The sequence below is a fragment of the Hylobates moloch genome, unplaced genomic scaffold (genome assembly GCF_009828535.3).
Source record: "Hylobates moloch isolate HMO894 unplaced genomic scaffold, HMol_V3 SCAFFOLD_4, whole genome shotgun sequence".
Taxonomy (NCBI): domain Eukaryota; kingdom Metazoa; phylum Chordata; class Mammalia; order Primates; family Hylobatidae; genus Hylobates; species Hylobates moloch.
In genome coordinates, this window is record NW_026652279.1 from 53,636,996 (window position 1) to 53,650,409 (window position 13,414).

The following is a 13,414-nucleotide window of genomic DNA, read 5'->3' on the forward strand; positions in this document are numbered from 1 at the left end:
AGGAATGAGGAAGTGGCAGTCCTAGAGTTTCAATCTGGGGTAAGCAAGCCAGGGATCAGGGCAGAAGAGCTAGTATGATACCAAATACTAAACTTTGAGTAATGCCAGGTCGTAGAGAATGAGAGGAAGATATGGTCTTCCTAGCGCCTGAGGCTGGTACGGAAATAGCAAGCGGGTAAGGATACTGAGTGAGATTACCCCTACTTTTGGAAGGGATCCAAGAAGTCCGAGACATCAGAAAACTCTGTGTGGCTCTCAGAAACCATTCAGCAGCCCACAAGCTTTACAAAAGGCGTGCTGATCCAGAGGCGCCCCCTTCAGTCATATTCATGACATTTTAGTTTCAGCGGATGCTATTTAGTCTTAAACTTACTGGGATTCTGGAGAGGCCAGAGGGACTTGCCTGACAACACCGGTTGGCCATGAACAATTAAGCCCGTTCATTTATGTGTTCAGGTAGCCTTCCGGGAGGGGGCCAGGCTGGCACGGTTCTGGCACTTGGGGTAGAATCAGAGCTAGAAATGGAAATCATCTACCTGGAAGCTGTGCTTCAATCCCAGAGTGGATAAGATCAGTCAGCAATAGAGCTGAGAAAAGGACCAAGGCTTGGAAATGCTTCCCCTTAAGGACTGATCAGAGGAAGGAAACTAAGGAAGATTCATCAGAGAAGTTAAAGGCAACAGAGAAGAATGTAGCTTCCAACGTTTCCTCTCTCTTCTTCCCTCATTTCCTGTGTATCCCATTTATTTTTAGTTTTGATTTGTAATTGGAACAAACCTGCAAAAAGAAAACTGCCCTCTCTGGAAAATGAAGGTAATGATGCCTCCCTCGTGGGGAAGTTGTGAGAATTCAATGGGATAATGTAGGTAACTGCACCTATTTGGTGCTCAAATGTGTATTAATTCTCACCACCCCAGCATCACTGCCCACTCTCCCCTTCCCGGGGGTTAACGTGCCTTCGTCTATTAGTCCTTTGATCTTATCATCAAAACAGAAACAAGTCTGATTAAACTGGGTGTGACTCATTTCTACATACAGGCTTAACAGTGAGAGAAAAAAAAGAATCAAGCCTTTGGTTTTCAAATCAGCTTTCACAGTGTATTGAGAAGGTGCTCCTTGGCTGTACCCTTTTATGGGTGAGAAAATTGAAATAATCAGCTGAGCAGAAGTACCTTCTCCAAATTCATAGTTGTAGTCTGTGCCCTGGCCAACACTTTCCTGCCCATTGCCTACCATTTGGGACATTCCAGGAAGTGGAAATAAGCAAGATAATGAATCATTTAATACTGCTTATCCTTCCAATCCTGGAGCAAGCCAGTTCCCCAGAATCATGTGGTAAGATGTCTGTTGCTTATCTATTACACCCCAGCACTGCATTTTACAAGTGCAAAGGTGGTATTCATTGGCCTGTTACCCTCCCCCTTATCAGAAGTAGCTGGTGTTTATGATTACTGGAGTCACCATTAGTTCTGCTGCATGGACGCACCTTTCCTGTAATACAGCTCATATAGTTTATCTTAGACACTCACGTGGCTTCCAAAGCATAATTCCATTATCCACATGTTAGCTCCCTATGGCCAAGAGGACCTGTGATATCGGACACACCAAATGCGAAATCTAAAACAGTTCTAAAGCAGTGTTCCTCAGCTGCCAGTCCCTAGGAAGGTGACACATTTTTACATCTTGGCCCAGAAGCCTCTCTGCTTCCACCCTGGAAGTCGGGCTGAGCTCCAGGACAGCAGGGGAAGTAGGAACTCAGGATCATGTTGCTGCAGTGTTCAGCTAAAATCACATCTCCCACTCCTGGCCGGGTACCACCCTCTCCCCACCAACAACCAGAGGACCCAAGGGTCCCCAAGGAGACCACTCCAGTTTGCCCCATGTCATGATCTGTGGTTGTAAAGGTATGAGTATGTGTATACACACACCAACATTCAAAAAAGACTTTCACATAAAAATCCAGATTGAAGATATCCTAAAAAACAAAAGATGCTACAATGCAAAGCCTGCATTTCCACCTGTGACAATCAGATCAAGCAGAACACTACTCTCCATTGTACCTCAGTCCTCACCACTCCCTACTGTCTTCCTGAAATGAGACCATCAGTAGCAGTTCTGAATAATCCAGACCCTGGATTATTAATTAGATAAGCTTAATAACATAAGAAGATAAAGCAGATTATTACAAATACATTTGCACTGTAGTGAAAGTTCCTAGCTATTGTATTGGAGTTAGAGGCTTAAAGCAGTTGTCAAGGTAGTCTTTAATGAAAAATGGTCATGGTTTGAATGTGCTCCTTTATCTCACTAATTCTATAACCCAATTTTTATCAAGGACCTCAGGCCTGAAGGCTCAAACTGCATTTTGAAGCTCATCTAATTAATATTCACCACCACAATCTCAAAGGGTGTGGGGCATGTATCATTAGCTTCACGTTTCAGATGGAAATAGGCAGTGAGAAGAAGCAGAGCCCTGTGTGTCTGGGTTCAGGAATCGGAGACTGTTTGCTTTTAGCACCGTCGCCCATGTCTGATTCGGCTTTGCCCTCCCCTGTAAGGAAAAACGCTGAGATAAACCACGTGGGGTGCTGTCATTTCAGCCTGATGTCCCCAGTATCAGAGTCTGACCAAAAGTAATAAGATCAAAGCCCTAAGGCTAGATGAAAATGAAAGGCCGTGATAAAGGGAGATTGGCAAAGAGGCCATTATGCATAGGCCTAGGTACTCAAATGTTCTTAGAAAAATATCTAAAACACAGATATGTATCATTATACTATGGCAATTAAAACCTAAACCTCACAGTTAAAACAGCCAGCTTAGAGATCCAAGCCATGGCCACACAAGAGCTGGGATTTTAGTTTTGATTCTGCTCTGATCATTCAGCATCACCGTGAGTATCCGTGTGTCAATTTCACTGCTTCCATCGCTTCTCACTATTTCTCATTCTGCAAAATTTCTCTGCATTTTTAAAAAAGCAGGCCAAAGACACCTGGCATTAGCAATCCCAATAACCACTGACAGGACATAGGCAGTGTCATACTGGGTAGATCAGTGGTCCATTTGATCAAGAATTCTGTCACCATTATCTGAGACATTTGTGGGATAGCATGACTTCTAAAAACTAGTGTTGCACTTCTGAAAATGTATCCTACAGATACAAAAATCACACAAGAAAATTCATTGCAGTGATGTTTGTAATAGCAAAAAAAACCTGGCAATGGACTAAGCAGCCCTGAATAAGGAACTGGTGGAATAAGCTGTGGTACATATACAATGGAATATAACTCAGCTCTAAAAAAAAAGAATAAATAAAATTGTGTATCAATAAAGAACAATCTCAAGGATATAATGGTAAGTAAATAAAGCAAGATGCACACACTCAAGTGTGTATAGGATGCTGTATTAGTCTGTTCTAACATTGCTACAAAGAAATACCTGAAACTGGGTAATTTATAAAGAAAAGAGGCTCATGGTTCTGCAGGCTGTAGAGGAAGCATAGCGGCATCTGCTTCTGAGGAGGCCTAAGAAAGCTTCCAATTATGGTAGAAGGCAAAATGAGAGCAGGTGCATCACACAGCAAAAGCAGGAGCAAGGGGGCAGAGGGACAGAGGGGTGCTACACAGTTTTAAATTACTAGATCTCACTCACTCTCAGGAGGACAGTACCAAGGAGGATGGTGCTAAACCATTCATTACAGATCCACCCCCATGATCCAATCACCTCCCACCTTATCCACTTCCAACATTGGAGGTTACATTTGAATATGAGATTCAGGCAGGGACACACATCCAAACTATGTCAGATGATACTAATTGTTTAAAATTGTGGGGTTAAATATTTTTAACCATTTGACATATATTTACTGAATACCTTCTGTGTCTCAGGGACCATTCTAACTACCAGGGATATGGCAGTGGAGAAAACTGTTCTAACGTCCTGTCTTCAAAAAGGTTATTCTATTTGGTTTTATATGCATGTTTAAAAATCTTTGAAACAATACACAAGAAACCCATATCAGTCATTTCTATTTGGGGAGGCAGGGACTGTGCAGATGTGGGACAAATATGAGACAGCAGGTTGCCACTGTGTAGACTTTTATGTTTCTTAAATATTTAAACTAAATAAAATACAAATGAAAAAATTAACAGGTAATTTTTAAAAAATTTTTTAAGTATACTTTAAGTTCAGAGATACATGTGCAGAACATGCAGGTTTGTTATATAGGTATACAAGTGTTATGGTGGTTTGCTGCACCCATCAACCCATCATTTACATTAGGTATTTCTCCTAATGCTATCCCTCTCCTAGCCCACCACCCTCCAACAGGCCCCAGTATGTGATGTTCCCCTCCCTGTGTCCATCTGTTCTCATTAACAGGTAAAGATTAAGCACCTTTCTTTGTTAATCTGGTACTGATCTGCACTCACTAATTTATCCAAACCTGTCTTGAACCTCTTTATCGTTTACCTTAAGTGTTATGCCTTGTTAGCATAGCCTTTTCCATATATTTACTTGTGGAATTTAAATAAAATGGTATTCTTTTTGTTTATCTTATAGAAATTTTTTTCTTAATTTCAAAACACCCCTTTCATCTAATATTCTGAGGTTAAATGAACAAATTCGTGTTTGTTGTCCTTGAACCATCCATTAACCTATTGTGATGGTTAATACTGAGTGTCAGTTTGATTGGATTGAGGGATACAAAGTATTATTAATCCTGGGTGTGTCTGTGAGGGTGTTGACCAAAAGAGATTAACATTTGAGTCAGTAGGCTGGGGAAGGCAGATACACCCTTAACTGGGTGGGCACCATCTAATCAGTCACCAGAGAATATAAAGCAGGCAGAAAAACGTGAAGAGGTGAGACTGGGCTAGCCTCCCAGCCTACATCTTTCTCCTGTGCTGGATGCTTCCTGCCCTCGAACATTGGACTCCAAGTTCTTCAGTTTTGGGACTCAGACTGGTTCTCCTTGCTTCTCAGCTTGCAGACAGTCTATTGTAGGACCTTGTGATCATGTCAGTTAATACTTAATAAACTCCCCTTTACATATAGATATATAAAGGGCTGTGCCAGGGATATGAAATAAATATATATATCCTATTTAGTTCTGTCCCTTTAAGAGAACCCTGACTAATACACCTATAAACCTTAATGACATCTCCCTGTTACCTTTGTCTTCTCTCACAGAAGAGTTCTGATTCCTGCTAACAAATTCATAATTTCCATCCTGTTAGTTACATAAACTTTAATGTAGATGAAACCATCTTTGTTTGTAATTCGGGTGACTAGGACTCTATTTCTTCCTTCTGCAAAAGCCGCCAGCCTCACTACCCCAGGACTACCTTTTACTTACATTTTTATCCATGAACTCCTTTCTCTCAGAAAACATCCAAAAATGATACTTTTGAAGCACAGAAAATTGTTTCAAAATCCTAACAATAAATTCACCTCTTCCTGTCCCCCATCCTTCCTCTAGCCCCAGTTTTCAGCCCAGCTCTGGCTCCCTTTATATGCTTGTCTGAGGATGATGCTGTGTCCATGTGTCCATTGTTGAGCTTCCTATTCCAGCCCAGCTCCTAGTAGCACCAACATGCCTCTTTTCTCACCCATGCCTCTAATTGCCAAACTAAAAAGACATTTCCCCACTCACATCATCCTTAGCTCTGCTGCAGTATTTGACACAGTGTGAAACTGCTTATCCCTGTCACAGATCACAGGCTCTTATCATTAAAAGAGTTATTGCCTGCTTGTTAAACTCCCACATCCTTGGCCTCTTACAGGCCCGCCTCTGGAGGATCCTGTGGTCCCCACTTACTCTAGTTTGGAGATATTCATGCATTCGCTGTAGAAGATACTATCAGGCTCTGCCCGTGACCCCTGGGATCCATTTCTAGAGTGGCTAACTGTTCAGTTTGCTCAGGACTGAGGGAAGTTCCAGGATGCAGAACTTTCCATTTTAAACACGGACAGTCCTAGGGACACCAGAACAAATTGGTCACCCAAGCTTACTGTTGTCACACAGACTGCCTCTGGTTGTGCCTTCACTCCCAAAGACTGGCATCTGCATCTCCTTGTCAGAGGACTTCCCTTAGGCTGCCAAATGCCCCTGTGTCTACTCCCCCAGTGAGTGGGTCATGGGGACTCTTCCCCAGGGATACACTTCTCTGAAGTGACTGTGAGTTTTTGTATCCCTGACACAGCCCTTAACCAATGACTGGCAGTTAAAGGAGTTTAGGTACTCTAGTGCCTTTGACCTGATTGGGTAATGCTGAGTTATGACTTACACTGTCTACAAAACTCCCTGCAGGATTAAATCAAACTTACCCTCCCCAGAACTTTGCTTGATAACACACTTGCTTGGTTTGCTTCACTTTATTGTCCCAGTACTCCATGATGCTTCTGGTTTTCCTTGAGGACAGGTCCTAACAAATCCCTTCCTTATCTCAGAGCCTGCTTCTGGAGAGACCAGATGGCTTGGTAATCTATTGCTGTGTGATAAACAACTGTGAAGTATAGTGATCAAAACAACTTTTTAATTATTTCTCACAATAATTGACATCACAATTGGTGGGTCGGCTTGGCTCAGCGGAGTGGTTCTTCTGTTTCACATGATGATAGCTGTGACTGCAGTCATCTGGGGGCTCTCCAGGCTGGAATGTCTAAGATGTCTCATGCCAGCACACTCATGTATCTGAGGCCCCCTTGAAAGTTCTGCATACTGGAATTCCCTCAGTCCTTGAGAGTTCAGTTTGCCTCTATGAGGTCTCACATATCAAGACTTATCAAGCACATATGGTCGTAGTCAGACAGCAGCTGGTGCTAGAGTCAACTGAAAGGTTAACCAGAATGCTGGGATAGCTAGTCTTCATCCCTTCTTCCCTTGGATTAGTTTCCTAGGGTTGCCATAGCAAAATGCCGCAAAATGGGTGACTTAAAACAACAGATATTTGTTCTCTCACAGTTCTGGGGGCTAGGAGTCTAAAGTCAAGGTATCAGAAGGGCCATGCTACTTCTGAAGATTCTAGAGAGGAATCCCCACTTGGCTCTTTTTAGGTGGTTGTTGACAATCCTTGATGTTCCTGGCTCGCAGCTATATTACTCCAATCTCTGTTGCTGTCATCACATGGCCTTCTCTCTGTGTGTCTGTGTCTTCAGATAGCCTGCTCATAAGGACACCAGCCACTGGATTTAGGTTTTATCTAAACCAGTATGCTTTCATTTTAACTTGATTATATAAGTAAAGACCCTGTTTTCAAATAAGGTCACATTCATAGGTTCTGGGTGAGCATGAATTTTGGAGGGACACTATTCAGCTCAGTGCACCTCTCCATGTGGTCTCTACATGGACTCTCCATCAGAGAACTTACAAGCAGTTCAAGTTTCTCAGAAGCACAAACGTGGAAGCTGCACAGGCCTTCTTAAGACTTATTAAGCACTAAAAGTGTGCATAGCACTATTTTAAATGCTAAGGTGACAGTGGCGAGCCAGATAGGCAAGGTGTCTGTTGTTATACAACTTCCATCGTAGTACAGAGAATATCATTGACCATTTCCCTTACCTAGAGCTCTTTAAGTTAATGTGTTGTGGTACTGTGGAAAGAATAATGAAGTACATCTGACACCTGGACTCCAAACAGAATAAAAGATAATGCTGCCTATCTTCTGGCTCAGTCACATAATATCCCTGGGCCTTCATTTCCTCATCATATAATGCAGAGTTTGAACCAGATTATCTGAGGTCCTTCCAACTCTGATGTGTCTCCATCATTTATGCAACTGCTTTCCTTTGTTCAAACAACTTTCTTATTTTCATCTCCTTCAGAAAGTCTTTGGGAGGAGCTAAAGCCTTGTGGATAAGTAGAGCAGGGGATGAAGACTTACAGAGGGAAAGGAAGAAAACGAATTTCCTGGACTGTTGAAAATTGCCTTTCCCGTTACTTCCATATTCTTATACTCTTAAATTGTTATGCTTCCCTTAATCATTAATACACGTCTGCTCAAATTGTGATCTCCATCTCAACTGACCCACTTGGCAGAAGAGACAGGCTGCAAATTATAATGTAGGCTAACATCCTATGATTCTTTTACCATTGCTATCTCTAGCATACACCTGTTACAGAGAACACCAGGTGTTAGTCTACAGGTGTTCTTGAGACTCACACAAAGAAAAACAGGTAATTGCTCCTGTATGCTTCTTAGCACAAAAATACATTGCTACCCATTACTGTACTGTAATGATACTGTAATGGAAGGGACCTGTGGATCAGCCCCTGTGATGGCATCTGTGTATGTTGTTCCAAGCAAGTCATTAGAAATGAGAATATAGTAGGGCTTTATTGTTTTAAGAATAAGGGTTAATGTTGTTTTGAATAAAAGGTAGCTCTCTTTTTTTTTTCTTTTTTTGAGACAAGGTCTCGCTCTTCATCCAGGCTGGAGTGCTGTGGCGAGTTGCTGAGATTGCAGGTGCACACCACCACACCTGGCTAAATTTTTTGTATTTCTCATAGAGACAGGGTTTCACCATGTTGCCCAGGCTGGTCTCAAACTCCTGGGCTCAAGCTATCCACCTGCCTCAGCCTCCCAGAATGCTGGGATTACCAGTGTGAGCCACCACGCCCAGCAAAAGGTTTCTGAATGCCAGTATTTTTTCAAACTGCAATACAGGGACCAAATGCCTCAGAATTACTTGGGCTGCATATTAAGATGCAGATTTCTGGGCTAGTCTCAGAGTATGAGAGTTCGTAGGCCTGGCACTTAATCATTTCCCCCGAAACACACTGAAAATAGTGATTCCTACCAGCATCTCATTCTTCTATGCAAATCCCATCATTTCCTGTCCTTTCTTCCAGACAGTTTGGATTTCAGGTCAGAGCTTCACAAATTCTCCTACTGCCAGGACCCAAGAATTAGCCCAGCCATCGGTATTAGCACCACCATCCCTTTGCCCCCACCAATCCCCAACTCCCAACTTCTGCTGAACCTATAGGAACACAAAATTAAAAAAAAAAAAAAGAGAGAGTTTGAGGAGTTGCCCCAATCAAGTAGGTTCTGACATCAAGGCAGGAAGCTGGGAACCCCAGAAGGTGGAGATGCAGAGAAGTGTCCTGAGTGTGATGTAAAGCGGGCAGCCAGCCAGTGTCCCGGGGCAGCCTGCTCTCCCTCCACACATCAGAGTAGGGACAAGTCTCAGGACCCAGGGACGGGAAAGACCAGATCATGTCCTGTCACATGCCACTGACAAAATTAAAAGGATTATACAATGAGATATTCAGAGTATGTTAAGAAGTTCACAATAGAAGAATGGAGAAACACTTTAATTGACTTAAAATTTAGTATACGATCTATCATTCACCATAGATTTAGTTTTTACCCTTTAATCTGTTATATTAAAAATTAACTGCCAGGCACAGTGACTCACTCCTGTAATCCCAGCACTTTGGGAGGCTGAGGCAGGAAGATCAGTTGAGGCCAGGAGTTTGAGTCCAGCCTGCGCAACATAGTGAGACGCTGTTATCTACAAAAAATAAATTTAAAAAAAAATTAGCCTGGCATGGTAGGGCATGCCTGTAGTCCCAGCTATTCGGGAGGTGGAGGTGGAAGGATTGCTTGAGCCCAGGAGTTCAAGGTTGCAGTGAGCTATGATCATGTCACTGCACTTGAGTGTGGGTGACAGAGTGAGACCCTGTCTCAAAAAAATTAAATTAACTTTGTTGTGTTTTTAAAGTAATTCAGTCAATGAATATTTATCCAATGCCTACAGGGTATATACTGCTCAGCTGACATTGACCTGGTCCCTGCCCATATGGGGTTTATATTCCATTGGAGAAGATAGCCATTGCATAATCACATAAATAAAAGCATAATTATAAACTGTACTAAGTTTTATGACAGTGAGGTTCATGGTGTTGTGAGGGTATATGACAGGAAAACCTAACCTGTTGTGGGAGGCGGCCAGGAAAGATGTCCATAAAGAATTGATATATGATCTAAAAACTGAAGAATGAGTGAAAGTTAACCTGACTTACGGGTAGAGAGCCTTTCAAACAGTGGGGGCAATAGCATATGCAAAGGTTCCGCAGTGGTTTGAACAGGTCCAAATGACAGAAGGCAACTGTGCCTGAGCGCAGAGCAAGGGAGAACAGATTTGGATGGGTTTGGAGCTCCAGGCAGAGGCCAGACTTTGCAAGGTCTCATGCTAAGCAGGTTGTGCTCTAAGAACAATGAGAATCATTAAAGGGTTGAAGCAGGAGTTGATATAGTCAGATTTGCATCTTGAAAAGATCACTTAGACTATGTGTAAAGAGCAGATGAAGAGGAACAAGGCTGTATAGGAGGAGACCAGCCAGAGATTGTGATGGTTAATTTTATGTGTCACTTTGTCTCAGCTAAAAGCTGTCCAGATAGCTGGGAAAACATTATTTCTTGATGTATCTTTGAGGGTATTTACAAAAGAAAAGATCATTTAAGTGGGTAGATTGAATAAAGAAGATCAGCTCACCAACACAGGTGGGCATCATCTAATTTTTTGAGATCCCCATTAGAACAAAAAGGCAGAGAAAAAACAAATTCACTCTCTCTGCTTGAGTTGTAATATCCATCTTTTCCTGTCCTTATAAATTGGTGCTCCCAGTTATTGGGCCTTCAGATTCAGACTGGGACTTAAACCGTTGGCCTTTTGGCCACCAGCTGACTTGGGCCTCCAGCTTGCAGATTTCAGACTGTGGGACTTAGCCTCCACAATCACATGAGCCAATCCCTCATAAATCTTTTTATACATCTATATATAGAGAGGATCCTCAGGTTATGATGAGGTCATGTTCCCATAAACCTTTGTAAATTGAAAATATTAGAAGTTGAAAATGCATTTGATACACATAGCCTCTCAAACATCATAGCTTAGCCCAGGCTACCTTAAACATGCTCAGAACATTTACATTAGCCTACAGTTGAGGCTGTAGGCTACATCAGACAGAAAGCCTGTGTTTTTTTGCTTTTTTTTTTGAGACGGAGTCTCGCACTGTTGCCCAGGCTGGAGTGCAATGGCATGGTCTCGGCTCACTGCATCCTCTGCCTCCTGGGTTCACGCCATTCTCCTGCTTCAGCCTCCTGAGTAGCTGGGACTACAGGTGCCCGCCACCACGCCTGGCTAATTTTTGGTATTTTTAGTAGAGACGGGTTTCACCGTGTTAGCCAGGATGGTCTCAATCTCCTGACCTTGTGATCTGCCCGCCTCGGCCTCCCAAAGTGCTGGGATTACAGGCATAAGCCACCACGCCCAGCCACAAAAAGCCTGTTTTATAATAAGGTGTTGTACATCTCATGTCATTTATTGAATACTGTACTATATGATGTCAAAACTGAGACAGTTTCACGCCACTGTGAGGTGAAAAAATCTTAAGTTGAACCACCCAAAGTCAAGGACTGTCTGTATAGCCTATTGTTCCTGTTTTTCTGAAGAACCCTAACTAGCACAGTGTTATCCACTAGGTTGGATGAAAGATAATGTGTCTTGGACAAAGGTGGTTGCTGTGAAGACAGAGAGAAGAGGACTGCTTTGAAACATATTTCAGAGGTGTTAATCACTGGACTTAATAATGGGTTGGGTACAGAATTGAAGGAGAGTGATGAGCCAATGATGACACCGAGGTATCTGGCTCACACCACTAATGGAAGATGATTTCCTTCACTGATGAAGAAAACATGTAAGAAGATTGGGTTTGAAGAGGTTGGGGTACCTGAGTTCACTTTTCAATGTGGTTACTTTGAAGTGTTTTTGAGACATTCAAATGGAGATGTTGAGCAGGCAACTGAAGTTTGGGAGTCATCAGTGCTTTGATGGCGATTGAGCTCAAAAGTGTGGATGAGATAACTTAAAGATTTCCACAGAAACCAACGCCAATATAGGGTAGTGGTTCAGAGCAGGAGTCCTGGAATGAAGCCACCTCAGTTTGCAGCCCAGCTCTGCTACTTCCTAGCTGTGCAACCATAAAGAAATTACTCAAATTCTCTGAATTTCCCATATATTTAAAAACAAAGAATATAGTATTCCCTAGCTTATAATGCTGTTGGGAGTATTAAAATGGCTTGTTGCATTTAAAACTTTTAGCATAGTTCTCAGTATTTAGTAACCACTCATTTAGCTACTCAATAAATGTGGATTTTTCTTCTTTCAGAGAGCATACGGGGTTAGTAAGTAGGCTTCCCTAGGACTAAGCCTTGAAGAAATCCAATGCTTAATAGTTAGGTAAAGAAGGATGAGGAACAACCACATTATGGTCTGAATCCCTGCTGTCCCAAATCCAGCCACAAGAGAAACTAGGACAGCAGCTGCATCTAGAGCCTGCTAGGGTGCTTATCCCTCCTAACAATGTGTATGTGTAGCCAGGAGGGAAGGAGCCAAGCATTCTTGAAGGCAGCCCAAAGTCAAAGGCCTGGTTCAAGGAATAAAAGGGGATATGAAGTAGGAGACTATAAAGCCAAGCTGGAAACAGGTCAGTAGCAGGTCAGAAACCAGAGAAACGGGAGCTGGGAAATTACAGTTGACCCTTGAACAATGTGGAGGTTAGGGGCACCAACCCCTCATGCAGTTGAAAATCCAAGTATAACTTTTGATCCTCAAGAACTTAACTACTAATACCCCACTGATGGCCCAAAGCCTTGCCAATAACATTAACAGTCAGTTAACACATATTCTGTATATCATATGTATTATATACTGTGTTCTTACAATGAAGTAAGCTAGGAAAAAGAAAATGTTATTAAGAAAATTATAACAAGTATAGTTATTATTCATTAAATGGAAGTGGATCAGTCATCAAGGTCTTCATTCTCATCATCTTCATGTTGAGTAGGCGGAAGAGGAGGGGGTTAGTTTTGCAGGAATAGCAGAGGCAAAAGAAAATCCATGTATAAGTGGACCAGGGCAGTTGAAACCCATGTTGTTCAAGGGTCAACGGCACTGCCGACACATGAGATGCCCAGGACATCCTAATGAAGATAGGTGGACAGGATTGGAGAAACCAGAAGATTCCATAATATTCTCAAATACATAGATTCCTACTTCTCAGAACCACCTACCCTAGAAGTATTTAGAGTTTTCTGCATATAAAGAATGAAATAGGCCAGGTGCAGTCACTCATGCCTGAAATCCCAGCACTTTAGGAGGCCAAGGGGGGCAGATTCCTGAGGTCGGGAGTTCGAGACCAGCCTGGCCAACATGGCAAAACCCTGTCTCTACTAAAAGTACAAAAATTAGCTGGGCTTGGTGGCATACACCTGTAATCCCAGCTACTCAGGAGGCTGAGGCACAAGTATTGCTTGAACCTGGAATACGGAGGTTGCAGTGAGCTGAGATTGCGACACTGCACTCCAGCCTGGGTGACAGAGCAAGACCCTGTCTCAAAAAAAAAAAAAAA